This window comes from Odocoileus virginianus, chromosome 27 (genome assembly GCF_023699985.2).
Source record: "Odocoileus virginianus isolate 20LAN1187 ecotype Illinois chromosome 27, Ovbor_1.2, whole genome shotgun sequence".
NCBI lineage: Eukaryota > Metazoa > Chordata > Mammalia > Artiodactyla > Cervidae > Odocoileus > Odocoileus virginianus.
The window spans coordinates 5430835-5446391 of NC_069700.1; the positions used below are offsets into that span (position 1 = coordinate 5430835).

Below are 15557 nucleotides of genomic sequence, written 5' to 3' on the forward strand. Positions count from 1 at the left end.
AAGTTCCTTTGCTTAAGTGGGTCACAAGTACCTTCCAAGGAGTCTCACTGTCTCATTTGCTGCACTGGTAACTCTAATACCAGTTAATAGTCCTCCCTTGTAGACACTGGGTAGGTTGTGAATGAGCCTAACAGTTTTTAGACTTCAGGTGAGGCTGATGGATTGTGAAATAACAGAGTCTCCTTTTAAATTTCTTCAGTAGATTTTGAGCCCTATCAACATGACCTTGCGCTCTGCCACAATGCACTACATCAGGCCTAACAAAGACCAAAGTATATGCATGATCTAAATGAGGAGTACACAAAATACCCTCAACAAATGTTTGCTGAACTTACTATTTACCAAATAATCTTACTAAAAGTATACAAAATAATTTCTTTATAACACAAGGAACATATACTCATTTTTGAACACAGAAGAAGTAAATAATTCAAAAAGGCAACATAACCAGTGTTACACTGGAATGTGTAATTCTTTTAAATGTTTTCCATATATATGTAGAGCAATATTATAGTGAATTAGTTTATTACTGTTGCTGTAACAAATTACCACAAAATTAATTGCTTAAGACAAAAACACATTTATTATCTTGTAGTTCTGGAGGTTAGAAGTTCAACACAGGTCTCCTGAGCTAGTTATCATGTTGGCAGGGCTGTATTCTTTTGGAAGGTTTAGGGGAGAGTCTGTTTCCTTGCCTTTTTCTGCTTCTAGAAGTTGCCCATATTCCTTGGCTCCTGGCCCCTTCTTCCATTTTCAAAGCCAGTGACGTTGAATCTCTGTAACTGTTCTATAGTTACCTCTTCCCTGACCTCAGCTGGGAAAAGTTCTCCTATTTCATTTTAAGGACTCATGTGACTAGCTTGGACTCTCATGGATAATACAGGAGTCCGATTCAAGGTCAGACTCACAAAATCCCTTTGGCCATGTAAAGTAATATAGGGCTTCTTGGATGGCTCAGTGGTAAAGAATCTGCCTGCCAAAGCAGGACATGAGTTTGACCCCTGGGTCAGGAAGATCCCTTGGAGGAGGAAATGGCAACCGACTCCAATATTCTTGTCTGGGCAATGCCATGCACAGAGGAGCCTGGTGGGCTACAGTCCATAGGGTTGCAAAGAATTGGACATGACTTAGCGACTAAACAACAATGACAACAAAGGAACATATTCTTAGGTTCCTAGAATTAGGACAGGGACATGTTGGGGGCCATTCACACATAGAGAATGAACATCTAGTGTTCAAGGAGGTTACCCAAGATCACAAAGTTTGTAAATATTAAATAGCAGTTAAGTTTTTTCAGATGGCAAGAGTCTGACACAATCAGATTTTCAGTGAATGAAGATGTATGATAAAGGCACGTAAGGAAGAATAGCAAAGAGCCTGCGTAAACGTGGGACGAGCCTCCCAGGAACTGACACTTTGTCCTCGTCTACAGACACCAGGATCTCACCGATACCCGGCCACAGCTGCCCACAGCACCGCAGGAAGCCACTGCCTGTTTCTGGGCCTTGACACTTCTCACACCCTGTTGAGCCTCCCCCAGTGCCCCGCTCAGCTTCTTAATCTTAAACTCTACGGACTCATGGCTTTAGCCCACTGCCTCCTCTCCATGAGTCTCTTGGTTTTGAACCCTTCTGTCCCTTGTATTTCTCTCTGGGTGTCACCTTCCTGCTTCCTAAGAGAAAGGATCTGATGGAGTCCGTTGGTCACGACAGGACCCTGGACATCCCTGTCCCATAAAGGGCTCCCTTTGGCTGCTGGTCAGCTTATGGATGGCCATCTTCAAAACTGCCCCCTCCTATTTCCATCAGCCAGGATGACAGGGTCAAATGTGATGATTTGTATGTATGTAAGGAATCACCTTGGGTCCCCTCTTTCAGAATAGGGCCATGAGCAAGTGGTCACAGAGAGACTTTTCTCCAAAGCCAAGGCTGGAATATCTTCCCTGTGGACCCCTGGGGACAGTGAATGAATGCTGGGTACATGGAATGAATCTTGATGAATGAAAGCATGTAAGCAGGGGCTGAACAAGGGGAAGAGAACAGGGCCCAGAACTAATACTGAATATGGACATTTCAAAAACGATTTGGGTAATTGATTTCAGTTCTTTAAGGTCCTAATTGCTGATCTTCGACAAAGAGGCCACACAGGCTTATGAAAGTTCTAAAATTGTATCATATTTATCAGTCACCAGGACCTCAAGTTGCTCCCACAAACCACATAGGGCCTTGCGAAATAAGGCTTTGGAAAGGGGACCCTGAAGTTTCTAAATTTTCACCCTTTTGTTTCTCCATCTGCATTTGCTCTGAAAGGGGAAAGTGATCTCATTAATTTGGAAAGAATGAGTCGAAACAAGTTTCAGAAGGAGAAAACTTCTCTTGGGCGTGCCGAAGCCTGCCACCACCACCCCCCTTCCTCATGGAAGAATGCTGCCGCGGAAGTTTCAAGGGAGAGTTTCCACAAAAATGTGTGCTGTGGTCACAGCTCAGAGATGCCAACACAAATCTCAAACACGGCCACCTCCTGACGGAGAATACAGCCTAGGCTGCCCTTTAGTGTGAACCTCGATAACCAGGGACAGAAACTGATTTCAAATTTCAATGAATTACATGTGAGGAAATGGCCATCTGACAGAGGTCTTAGCATAAATACTTTCCCCTGGTGACAGGCCTTGGGATGTCACCATGTTACACACGAGCAGGGCTTTTTCTACGTGGTTTGCTCTTTTTCCTCTCCTCTTGTGCTTTTAGGGAGAATGCCAGTGGCATGTTGTCACCTTGATTTTCTGTACCCCATGATAATTCATTGAATTCATTCATCTTTACTCTGAAGCACAAAACATTCTTCACGCAGGCAAACAAAACTTTTTTTTTTTTTTTTTAGCAATTACCACTGTGTTAGGATCCGGGGATAAACCCGTGAGTAAATAGATACTGAATATATTGTGTATATTATTTGCTTTGTCTACAAATAATGTAAAGATAGAACTTAAATTGGCTTGAAACAATAAATGCTTGTTACCTCCCTAAGCAAGAAATCTGGGGGTAGATCAAGAAATACCTTCATGTCAGTTTTATTCTCAGGTGGTTGGTTCCCTCATAACTGCAAAGTGGCTGCAATAGCTCTAGGTAGTACCTTCTCAACCACATCCAAATGCAAATAAGTATATAAATAAATAAAGCCAAATGAAAATAGCCCCCCTTTTGGGTCCCACTCCCCAGCAGATGTGCCCTCAAGTCTTGGGAAGCAGAATTGCATCTCAAGCCTGTTCCTCAGTTGATCAAGCAGCATGACAAATGAGATGGGCATCATTTGCTTAGGCTAGTCAAATATTGCCTCTGGGGATTAGGAGAAGGCTGTCTTTGCTGAAGCACAGGGCTGCCCCATACACAAAGAAAATTCGGTTCTGTTAGCAGCAAGAAAGTATTAACTATTGGACAAGAAACCAAAAAGTCAGCATTAGTGTGGAGTTTCTAGATGACACATGAGGGACAGGAGAAACATTCCTCAACATACACATTTTTTGTAGGGAGTCCAAAAGACAGAGGTTCCAGTATCCACCTTGCTACTGAGCAGTTACAAGATCTTGGGTTAATCTCTTGGAACCTCAGTTTCTGCAGATGTAAAATGGGAAATCGTACCTATCTCATTGGGTTGCTCTGAGGATCAAATACATTAGCATTTGCAAAATACCGAGCACTCTGCCAGGCCCATAGGGATTGTCCAATGAATGTCATTTCCTTCCCCAAAGTCAGGCTGCTTTCCGCTGCTCAAATCTAAATGGCTGGATAACTGACCAGTCAGTCAGCTTGGATTCTAATTGATAAGCACTGGGATATGAAGACTTACAGAGGCTTCCAGGTGGAGGTGTCACTATCACAGTTACTAGTAATCATTCAGTTCAGTCGCTCAGTCATGTCTGACTCTTTGCGACTCCATGGACTGCAGCACGCCAGGCCTCCCTGTCCATCACCAACTCCCAGAGTTTACTCAAACTCACGTCCATTGAGTCGGTGATGCCATCCAACCATCTCATCCTCTGTCTTCCCCTTCTCCTCCTGCCTTCAGTCTTTCCCAGGATCAGGGTCTCTTCCAATGAGTCAGTTCTTCATATCAGGTGGCCAAAGTATTGGAGTTTCAGCTTCAGCATCAGTCCTGCCAATGAATGTTCAGGACTGATCTCCTTTAGGATGGACTGGTTGGATCTCCTTGCAGTCCAAGGGACTCTCAAGTCTTCTCTAACACTATAGTTCAAAAGCATCAATTCTTTGGTGCTCAGCTTTCCCAAAATGCTTTGATACAGCCAGTGGGTCCTTTCCAGCTTTTCTCCCTATTACTCTATCTTTCTATAGAATTGCTACTATCATCCATCTGTTGGATGTGGGGAGTGAATGAAAGGAACCAGGGTTAAGGCCAAAGGTTTGGACTCTGGCAAGTGGAAGAAAGAGTGGTCATTTTAAAAGATGAGGAAGGCTATCAGGGACATGGTGGGGTGGGACAGAGAGTTAGATTTAGGGCAGGTTAAGTTTTGGTGGTGGTGGTGGTGGTGATTTAGTTGCTAAATTGTGTCTGACTCTTTTGTGATCCCATGGTGGGAGGGGGTAGCCCATCAGGCTCTTCTGTCCATGGGATTTCCCAGGCAAGAACACTGGAGTGGGTGGCCATTTCCTTCTCCAGGAGATCTTCCCGACCCAGGGATTGAACACATGTCTTGCATTCCTGGTGGACTGAGCCACCAGAGAAGCCCAGGTTAAATTCTAGAAGGTTCTTAGACCCTGAGTGTAGCTACTGAGAAGCAAGTAGGATATACAAAGGCGGACGCTGGGGAGAGGTCTGGAGATAGACCTTTGGGTGTCACGGGCTTCAGGGTGACATTTGAAGGTGACATTTGAAGCAGTAACACTGGTGAGATCACCAAGGGCGTGTGCTCAAAAAGGGAAGCGAACTGACACGTGAGTGTTGGGCATGTGAAGTGGAGAGGCTGGGAGAGGCGGGTTCCCAGCAGGGGAGGCTGAGGACGACTGAGCTGAAAGTTAGCACGGGGTGTCCTGAAAGACCAGCGAGGAGCGCCCGGGGACGGGGTGGGGGGTGTGGGGGTGTCATCTGCTGAAAGGGAAGTCCGACAGGGACCAGGAATTGCCCGCTGGAGTCAGGGATGCGGGGGCCCACGGTGGCCTTGACCAAGCAGTTTCAGCCATAGGTGGGAAGGAAGGGGGAGAGAAGTTGGAGGCTGCAGGGCAGACGACTTCTTCAAGAGCTTGGCTGTAAATCAGAAGAACGGGGTGAAAGTGAAAAGAAGGTAAAAGGTTGAGGCAGGCTTTTTTTGGTTGTTGTTAAGACAGGAAATCTAATGTGCTTCAATAGTTGATGATCTAACAGGGAGATTTTATGACACGAGGAGAGACGAGTGACTTATCGGAGGGAGGTCTTGAAGAAGGCGAAGGGACGGGATCGAAGAAGTAATGGGGGGTGGGGGCTGGCTTATGTCAAGAGTGTGTTAAACGTCTGCGGCATCGCTGCCTCAGCCTTCATGTTGTTTGGCCAAGTGGCCCGTGGGCGCCTTAAACGGACACATACAAACCCATGCCCTAGAGAGCGGCCTGCAGAGTCACAGGCAAATGTGAGTTCCTGATCTGACTTCCCCAGCAAGCCTGTGATCAGCAGGCTCCCCTGTCTCCCAGGGCCTTCCTCTCGCATGCCCCATTGATAAGACCCCGTGGTGCTCACCAAAACCACACTCATTTTGGTTTGAGTTGACCAATCTGGCCTTTGCCTGGGAACCCCAAGGCCCTCCCACCGTGACCCTCATAGAGGCACGTGCCCCAGGTCCCATCATCCTCTCTGCCACACCCCACCCTGACCTCCCCTTGTGGCCCCTAGCACCATGCCCTGTGCTTCCTCCAGGATCCACGGTAATGAAGCAGCTTCACTGTTTCCTGTGGTCTTTTGTTGAACCTCCATCACCATCCTGCGCTCTGCGCTTCCCTTAACAAATGTTAACAAAGTCGGTAATAGCTTCTCATGATGAAGGAAGGGCAGGTGACAGGCATGAGGGTGTGAGTGGGTGCATGACCTCTGCTGACCCTTGTATTTTTTCTGTGAAATAGAAAAGAAGGTCATCAGCCAAGACTGAAGTCTGGGGAGGAGGTGATGGAGGTTTAAGGAGACAGGACAGGATGTGAGATAGTCATCTAGAAAAGGAATGGATTAGGGAAACTGAATCCACACTGGTTACCACATGTTGACTGCTATATCTATTTTTGAGCCCTGGGATCTCTCCTGAATGGAGAAGGAAATGCCAACCCACTCTAGTATTTTTGCCTGGAGAATCCCCATGGACAGAGGAGCTTGGCAGGCTCTAGTCCACTGGGTCGCAAAGCGCTGGACACAACTGAAGTGACTTAGCATGCATCTGTCATGAACTCCAAAATCATAAATCCAGCTACCTACTGATCACTATTCCCTGGCTTTCTCATGGGAAAATTAAAGCCATTCTCTCTCTGCCCACTTCCAGCCAGTCCTCCTATCCTCCCCAGTTCAGGGACTTCACTGCACAGCCCCAGTTTCCAAAGCAGAATAATAAAAATCTTTGAGTAGTTCTTGAACCAGCATAGGACAATCTCTCTTATTTCCTGAGGCTGAGAGCAGTGGAAGGGAATCACCTTTTGGAAGGACCATTATCAGTTCAGTCTGAACATTATCTGTGAGCAATCTGGGAGTGGTGAGTAGTTCAGCTGATATACACTGGGCCACTCAGTTGTGGTCCTTATTTGTGTTTTAATGTAAATGAGTTTCAGGTCCTTCTTGAGAGAAGATTGTGGCTGGGAAACTGTGGACAGTTCTGTGCCCGGAGAGCTGGGGGCAGAGGCCTGGGGAGTAGAATGGGGAAGGGAAAGGGGAAGGAGGTGGCCCAAGGGCGCTCGACTTCACTTCCTTCCTGGATCTGCGTGCAAGGCCGGGAGGCAATTTGCCCCTCGCCTTTCTGAGCCCCAGGGCTCTCAAAATTTTCAACGAAGAAGAAGAAAAAAATCTGGTTTTACAACTTTGCATTATCTGTGCTTGATTAGATTCTCATGTGAACCACATTCTGATGTGGATGGTTACCTTAAAATATGCATTTCTTTAAAAAGAAAACTCCCATTTGCATTTTGACCACTTTCCTTTGGTGTGTCGTTGCTGGGCTGGGTTCAGCCACCTCCAAACCAGAAAAGGTTTCATGGGCACAGGGAAGCTATAAGCAGGGAGGATTGCGCACTTGACTCTCAACAGAAACAGGGAGATGACCAAGTGGAAGGAAGAAAAGTCATCACTTACTGAGTGCCACCCGGGTGCCCAGGTCTGCGTGGACACGTCTCAGGGAGGTCCTCTCGGGGGCTCCGCATCTCCTCTGGTTCTCCTCCAAATCTCTGGTATCAAAGATTAGCCCAATGGTGAACACACCTCCTGCCAAGTCACTGACATGAGTATTAGTAACAACTAATATTTACCGAGCACATAATGCACGCCAGGTGCTTCACAGGGATTCCTGCATTTAGTACTCTCAACACCTTAGGAGAGGGTCCTCATCCATATGCTTGTGTCCAGACAAAATAACTGAACCCTCAAGATGCTGACTTGTCCAAAATCAACGGTGCTGTGATTCAAACTCAGGTTCCTGAGATCATGCGTTTATTAATAGTTGTTATGGGATATCACCTTTCACTGAGACATGAAAGGTATAACATTACACCTGCTCTCAGTAGAACTTGCCCCTATATTTATCTTTGATGTCTTCAAGGCCCTTAATTTTTGCTTCCTTTTTCTCCCTAAAGGCATTACCTCTTCACTTAAGGTACCTATAGCCCTTCTTTTGGGCTTCCCAGGCAGCACTAGTGGTAAAGAATGCCAATGCGGGAGATGTGAGAGTCCTGGGTTTGATCCCTGGGTTGGGAAGATCCCCTGGAGGAGGGCATGGCAACCCACTCCCGTATTCTTGCCTGGAGAATCCCATGGACAGGGGAGCCTTGTGGGCTGCAGTCCACAGGGTCACAAAAGAGATGGGCATGCGTGAGTGACTGCGTGAGCCTGCACGCACGCAGCCCTCCTATACCCCATACCTTCCTCCACTACATATAGTCCCTTCCTCTTGAGCCTCCATCCCACGCCTCTAGGTTATCACAGAGCACCAAGCTGAGCTCCCTGTGGTATGCCTTTTTGTTTTTTACAGTTTTGGGATGTCTTGGGCTGGTGACTGGTTGGAATATCTAGGTTAAGAACCTTCTCTCAAGGTTTCCTGCTTATCTGGAGAAGGTGTGCTCCAGAGCCAATCACAGGAGGTGTGTTACAGAACAGGTGCCCTGGCCTCATTCACTCCAGGAGCTGTGATTCTGAGACTCTGAGCCTACTCTGCCTGAGCTTTCATTCATTCACCAAGAAAGCATGGCTGCCGCAATTGGCACCAGGGGTGCTCTGATCACAATGCAAAGTGGGAGACAGACATTAAATAAAAAAAACTTCAGTGAAAAGTGGGTAGATCTCATCTCACATTGGTCCTTTTCCTTCCTTCCTTCCTTACTCTACTGACATTGTAATTTTTCTCCCATCTTTTTGCTCCAAGCCTGCCAGATGCCATGTATCTAGAATCATCCTTCCAGCCTTTTGCCAATATCCCATCGTGGACTTTCCTGCCTCACTTTTGCTTAGTGGGTGATTATTGTTTGGTCCAGCTCGCTGCCAGCCAGAAATTCCATGGCTTGTGGCCCATTTTTCCTCTGCCATTAGCCTTTTGGTCATTCCAAACACACAGGATTAGGAAAAGTGTCAAGAACAGAGACCAGCTGATAATCAGGTTCAGAGTATCCATTAATTCACTTATTCATTCAGCAAGCATTGCATAGTTGGTATCTGCCAGGAATTGAGATATAAAAACAAAAACACAGTTTCTGCAGAGTTAAAAATATATCTATAAATGTCCAAAGGCAAGGACCACATCTATCTTCTTCATGACTCCGTCCCTAGTATTTAACTCCTTGGCACAGGGCAGGAACTCAACAAATGCTTGTGACTAAAACAATGAATTCATATTTTGGCTGAAAAGACAGATATATAAAGGGCAGTAATACAGTGGGTGATCATTTATTCAATAAATGTTGATTGACTATCTCCTAAGTGCTGAATATCTCCAAATATGACAAAGAAGACAGATGTAGTCCTTGACCTTTTGAGTCTTACAGTTAAAAATTTGCACCAATAAGTATTAGAGTTGTGATAATGTGAAGAAGTGCAAGGTCACAATATGATGAGTACTGTTTTGTTGTTTATTTTTTATTTACTTATTTACTTTATTTATTTGGCTGTGTTGGGTCTTACTTGCAGCATGCGGGATCTTTAGTTGGGGCATGCGAACTCTTAGTGGCAGCAGGTGGGATCTAGTCCCCTGACCAGGGATCGAACCTGGGGCCCCTGCTTTGGGAACGTGGCGTCTCAGCCACTGGACCACCGGAGAAGTCCCTGACATGACTACCATTAATGTGTGTTATTATTGACTAATGCCTAATGAAGACAGGCCAGCTTCACCCTTTAGATTTAAATATTTCCACATACTTACTTGCATAACCTCCAAGCAAGGCTAAGAGTCCCTGGCTGGAACTCTCTACTTGCCTACTATTTCCTAGTCTTTCCTCAACTTGTCCACTCACTATGTGCTTCACAGAGGCAGAGAGTCTGAGCACTAGCTCGCTGCATAAGTGAAATATGGTGGAACTTGGGGACAGAAAGGAAGGGAGCTTTAAGAGTAGCTTAACTGAGTTAATTGATCTTTATAAATGTCCTGGGCCAGAGGGAAACAAGTAATCCCATCATGAGTCTTAGCATCTTAGCTACTCACAATATGACAGGGCTCACATCCACTTGGGCATATGAGTTTTCTTTATAGAAGAGTATGAGATATAAAAGCCACAGAAAATTGCCTGAAAAAAAAATGCATTAAATGGATTCTTGGCAAAAGACTGAAAAATGTCCTAGGCCGATGGAGCAAGTTATTTTTAGACAGTTTTGTCCTAAAATATGTTGATGTCTCTGTGAATGAGTTCATAACACATCCTAAAAACTCCTTTGGCCTGATCCTTATTTAAAAAAAAAACTCCATTTTTCCTTTTATTACATAATAAAATAAAAAAGCTGTCTCCCAGTGCTGTCTCTTGGAAACAATCCTCAGCTGAAATGCCTTTTTTCTGCTTCCATCTTTATGTTCACCTTCATATGAGCTCCCTTCCTTCTTGTTTTTCTTCTGGGGTATGCCCTACTTTTGTAACCTAAAGACATTAATAGCAATTTAAATTGTTTGCACCACCATTCATGTAGTATTTTAGTTGTCCCCGTTTTTAACCCATGAGCTCAATCTTATGACTCAGCAGATTTCCTACATTTCAGCCCTCTGCTCTTTTTCTAATGAAAAAATTGAGGACCAACACTTTACATGGCATTGCAAGGGTGGGATTAAAGTCACTGGTAGTTACAGAGATCTGACTTTTTGATAAGAGGCTGGCCAGTGATTAGAAGACTTCACCTACTTGGTCTTAAAGTGGAATTAGTCCAGATGGTGCCAACGGGAATTAAGAGCTGCATGGTCCTGGAGCAAACACAATGCCTGTCTTATGGATGCTCTTAATCTCAGAGGTAAATGAGGGACATAGGGCTTTCGGAGGCCTGGCCACACATTCTGTGGTGATTATAGTACCAAATACTCACGATTCAAAGTGACTGGTTATCAGATACTAGAAACATCTTCTAAGTCATTTAAAGATTTAACGTCCGCTTGATGGTCCCATGGATTGAAACTAATGAGTTTAAAAGTTATTTACTGTATTTCTGAGGTTGTATCTACAGAGATTTTCAATAATCTTGGTCAGTTTAGTTGCTAAGTCACGCCAGACTTTTTTGTGACCCCACAGACTGTAGCCCTCCAGGCTCCACTGTCCATGGGATTTCCCAGGCGAGGATACTGGAGTGGGTTGCCATTTCCTTCTCAAGAGCATCTTCCTAACCCAGGAATCGGACCTGTGTCTCCTGCATTGGCAAGCAAGTTCTTTACCACTAAGCCACCAGGGGAGCCCTTCTGCTGTGTCCATCCTAGACAAATTTCAGGAACTCTATGCACATAGGCATAGAGTTAGAGTGCTTCCTTCTTTATGTTTCTGGAAACCTAGAATTTGACCTCAGAGTTAAAGTAGATTCTCAGTATATGGATTGCATTAAAATCCAGAGGCCCTCTGTACTGACATGATCCTGCCTTTTGAATTGTTCCCTATACAATTAATTGTCTGATGACAGGAAGAATCAGTTTCCAGTCTTGAGGTGTAAACTCAAATCTCTGATAAAATGCACATTGTCTGACTGAAACATTCTTTATATTTCGATCATTCATTTCAACTTTAATGCAAATAAAGATTTTGAGAGACTGTGACCTAGAAAAAAGAGGTGAACTGGGGTTACTGGGTTGCTATGGGGTAATCATGAGGAAAGATTCGCTGAGGGTGGAAATGAATCAATCCTGTTGTCGTTGTTCAGTCGCTAAGTTTTCAAACTCTTCACAACCCCATGGACTGCAGCACGCCAGGCTTCTCTGTCTTTCACCATCTGCCGGAGTTTGCCCAAACTCATGTCCATTGAATCAACCCTGACTTTGCTTAATTCGACAGTTGAGCGTGGGATAGCCTTGCTCTCCTTCATGAATCTAGTGCAGTTCCTTCGAAGGGAGGAGCTTCCAAACTGTGCTGTAGCTAGGAAGAGAATCTAAGGCCAGCGCCCATTTCTGGAAGCCCCATCTGTGGGCATCACCAGTTTATGTCACTGTGGGCAAATCAAAACGACCTCTTTTCAGAAATCTTAGGTCTTTGCATCCATCACTTATTCTTCATGGCTAACTTTCTTGCTTCTGGTTACATTAACTCTTGAGGAGGTGTGATGCAAAAACTTCCTGTTAAGTCATAGAGTTTGCATGTAGAGTTTTCTTTTCTTGTTATGTCTTTGTCTGGTTTTGCTATCAGGGTAATGCTGGCTTTAGTACAGTAAGTTGGAAAGTGTCCCCTTACGTTTTCTTTTTCGGGAAAATTTATGAAGGATAGGTCTTCTTTTTTAAACATTTGCTAGAATGTACCGGTGACAACACTGGACCTGGGCTTTTCCTTCTGGAATGTTTTCTGATAACTACATTGTAGAGAAAAAGGAAGTAGATTAGTGGTTGTCTGATGACCATCAGCTTGTGACTGATTGCCTAGTAAATGCTAAGGGGCTAAGGGGGACAAAACTATGCTAAAATCAGCTTGTGGTAACGGTTGCACAACAGTTTGAATACACTAAAACACTGAACTGTTCACTTCGAGTCAGTGATCTCTATGGTATGTGAATTATATTTTAGCAAAAAAGCTGTTTAAAAAACAAGTATTGATTCTGTTCATCATTTTTACTGCTTCTGTTTTCAGTATATTATTTATTTCTGCTTTTTTCTTTCTTTTAAATTTCATTAGGTTTGTCCTTCTTTTCTAGCGTAAGATGTAAATTTAATTCACTCATTTTTAATTGGTTTACTTAAAGTTATATATTAACCTTTGACAACATTCTAGCTACATTTAACAATTTTTTAAAGTAATACTTCTATTCTGTCGCAAATATTTTATAATTGTCATATATTTCTATGCCTCTGAAATGACAACTTCCAAATACATAAAATACATGAATATTTTGCAAAGTCTATTGTGATTTCTGGTTTTCCCCATGAATTATTTAGGAGCACATGTAAAAGCTTTGAAAGTATGTGTTTGTTTTTATTATCTTTTGATGGATTTTTATTTTTACTATTATGTAGTACTCAATAGGACTTCCCTGGGGGCTCAGATGGTAAAGTGTACGTCTACAATGCGGGAGACGCAGGTTCGGCCCCTGGGTCGGGAAGATCCCCTGGAGAAGGAAATGGCAACCAAATTTATTTTTATTAGTGTTGTGCCTGAAAGTTTTGCCTTATATTGATATTGTTATTCAAAATTTCTTTGGTTATCAATTGACTGATACCACTTTTCTTGTAATTTTTGATCTTCTGTGTGATTGTGTTTTCGATTTTGCTTAGGGTTTCTTCAAACAGCAAGTAGCTGGGTTAAAAAAATCAGTCTGTTAATCTCTGTCATTTATTAGGCAAATTTATTCATTTTCATTGCTATAATCACTGATATATTTGAACTTATTTCTACCACTTTTTTTTTTTTTTACTATTTTTACTAGATTTAAATATACATATATATATATATATCTTCATTCTTCCATGTTCTTTTTGGACAAAGTTGTGTTTTTGTTATTGTTATTGTTGCCATTGTTCTCTTAAATACTATCCATGCATCTTTTTTTCTCTAGTATGTCGGTTATATTATTTTAACTTTATTACTTCTATTATTTTAACTACCATCTCCAATCTTTGACTATAATATTTTTACCAAAGTCTAAATTTAGTCAAGAAATTTTGGAATCTTACAAACTTCCTGGGCATATTTAACTACTCATTAAACAACCACTTCCTGGAGATTTTAAAGTTTGCCCCCAAATTGCTAAAATAGCTTTTAAGATAGTTGATATTACATTAAATTAATCAACCCATTTTGTGAATATGTTGTCTACCACCATTTCCTGAACCCCATGCCCTCCCTCTGGGTCCATTTTCTAAAACTTAAATACATTCTTTAATATTTGTATTCATAAGCATCAGTTGATGGTAAACTCTCTTGTTCTTTCTTTATGAATCTAAAGCCACCTTAATTTCTCTTCTTTTTTTTTTAACGGTAGCTTGTCTGGGTATGAAAGTTTAGGCTGAGATAATGTCACCTAGCATTTTAAGGATATTCTTGTATCTCCTGGTATCTACAGTTGCTGTCAATTTGTCAGTCCTTTGTGAGTGGCCCACCTTTCCACACTAGTCGTGGTAAGATGTTCCCCTCCCTTTGTCCTCAGTGATTGGTATTCTCACTCCATTTGTTACTTTGTAGTAATTAATATTTATTCATCCCTCTGGGTCCTTAGACTTAATTTTTACTCTGAGGACTCCTGTCTTTCTTCAGTTTTGGAAAAACATTAGCAAATCTCTCTTCAAATATTGCTTTTCTACCTTTCTGGGAAATTCTACTAAATAAATTAGACATTTCCACTTACCCTCTAAGATATTTAACTGTTTTGTCATATTTCTCTTTGCCTTTTTCTGATGCAGTCTAGTAAAATCCTCAGGGCGATCTTCCAGTTCCCTGGTTCTGTACAGTCTAGTTGTTAAACAAAACATCTTCACATCTACATTTTTAACACTGTCTCTTTTAGATCTATTAATTTTGTTTCATTTCTTCCTGATTTTGCTTGCCAATTCTATGTTTTGTTTTTAGTGGATGTTATTCTTTCACTTGTCTCCTTTGTCATCCTGAAAGTCTCTGTCAGGCTACTCTTGTACTTTAATTTTGTTTGGCTAAATGTATATCCTTTATATTGATTTATATTTGCTGTCTTAGCATTTTGTTCTTTGGTTTTGGAATCATGGTTTCTGGGCTCATTTTGAGAGGGAATTTTTTCTTTTTTTTTCCCCTTCTCTGCTTATCTCTCTCTCTCCAGTTTTTATAATTGCCTCCATTTGGCTTCTTGGGGCTTGCTGACCAAAGAAGTCTTATGATACAGGTTCGGGGCTCACAAACCTCAAGGATTATGGCTTCAAGTATTAAGGTTTATAGCCAGTTCCTGGAGATGAGAATGTTTTAATGCTTTACCAATTCAAAGAGGCAATATTCCCAGGCAACAATTAGCAGAGCTTTTCTCAGCCTTTATTATTATTATTAATTTTCTATATAAAGGGAAGCTCCCCCTCGTCTCCAGCTTCAGTCCTGTTGCCACTTTGTATAGAGTAATTTTAATTACCATAATTGCAGATGAGCAAAACTCCCAGATACGTTTGCTTGTTTTCTGCCCCAGAAGCAGGTCCAGATCTTTGTGCCACTTGCTACCGCTGACCTTGCTTTTCTGGCCTGCATACCTGGTCCATGTAGGTGTCTGTTGTGTTTTGGACCTGCTCACATCGTTCTACTTTTTTATTTATACTTTGCCTATCATTGTACTTATTTGAAGGGGAAGGGATTGAGTCTACAAAGCATGTACTTACTATTATACTATTAGTGGTGATGTGTAGTTCCAGGGCGAGTGGGCTTCAGTAGCTGCATCTCACAGGCTCTAAAGCAAAGGCTCAGTAGTCGCAGCACAGGGCTGGGTTGCTCCATGGCATGTAGAACCTTCCTGGACCAGGGATTGAACCTGTATCCCCTGCATTGGCAGGCAGATTCTTATCCATTGCACCACCAGGGAAGTCCACAAACACTTTCTTAATGGTTTCTTAAACTCTGGAGCAGTTTTGTCCAACAGCAATAAAATGCAAGCCACATATATGCTTTTACATTTTCTAGCAGCTACACTAAAAATATGTTTTAAAAAAACAGGTAAAATGAAATCTCATATTTTACTTAACCCAATATTATCATTTTAAAACAAAATCAACATAAAATTATTAA

General features: G+C 42.6%; 1 long non-coding RNA gene across 5 annotated transcripts in view; it reads right to left on the reverse strand.

Annotated features, from left to right (window-relative positions):
* Window positions 1–560: 560 nt before the first annotated feature.
* LOC139031605 (uncharacterized) overlaps window positions 561–15557 on the reverse strand; it is a 94773-nt gene continuing 79776 nt past the window's right edge. For 3 of the 5 annotated variants that reach the window (XR_011484106.1, XR_011484103.1, XR_011484104.1), the window contains 2 exons: window positions 15155–15312; window positions 11379–12183 (listed from right to left, as the gene is read on the reverse strand). This is a non-coding gene — a long non-coding RNA (uncharacterized lncRNA). Of the gene's footprint in view, window positions 7404–11378; window positions 12184–15154; window positions 15313–15557 lie in introns of those variants that run through there. The other 2 variants (XR_011484107.1, XR_011484105.1) reach the window with 2 other exon arrangements.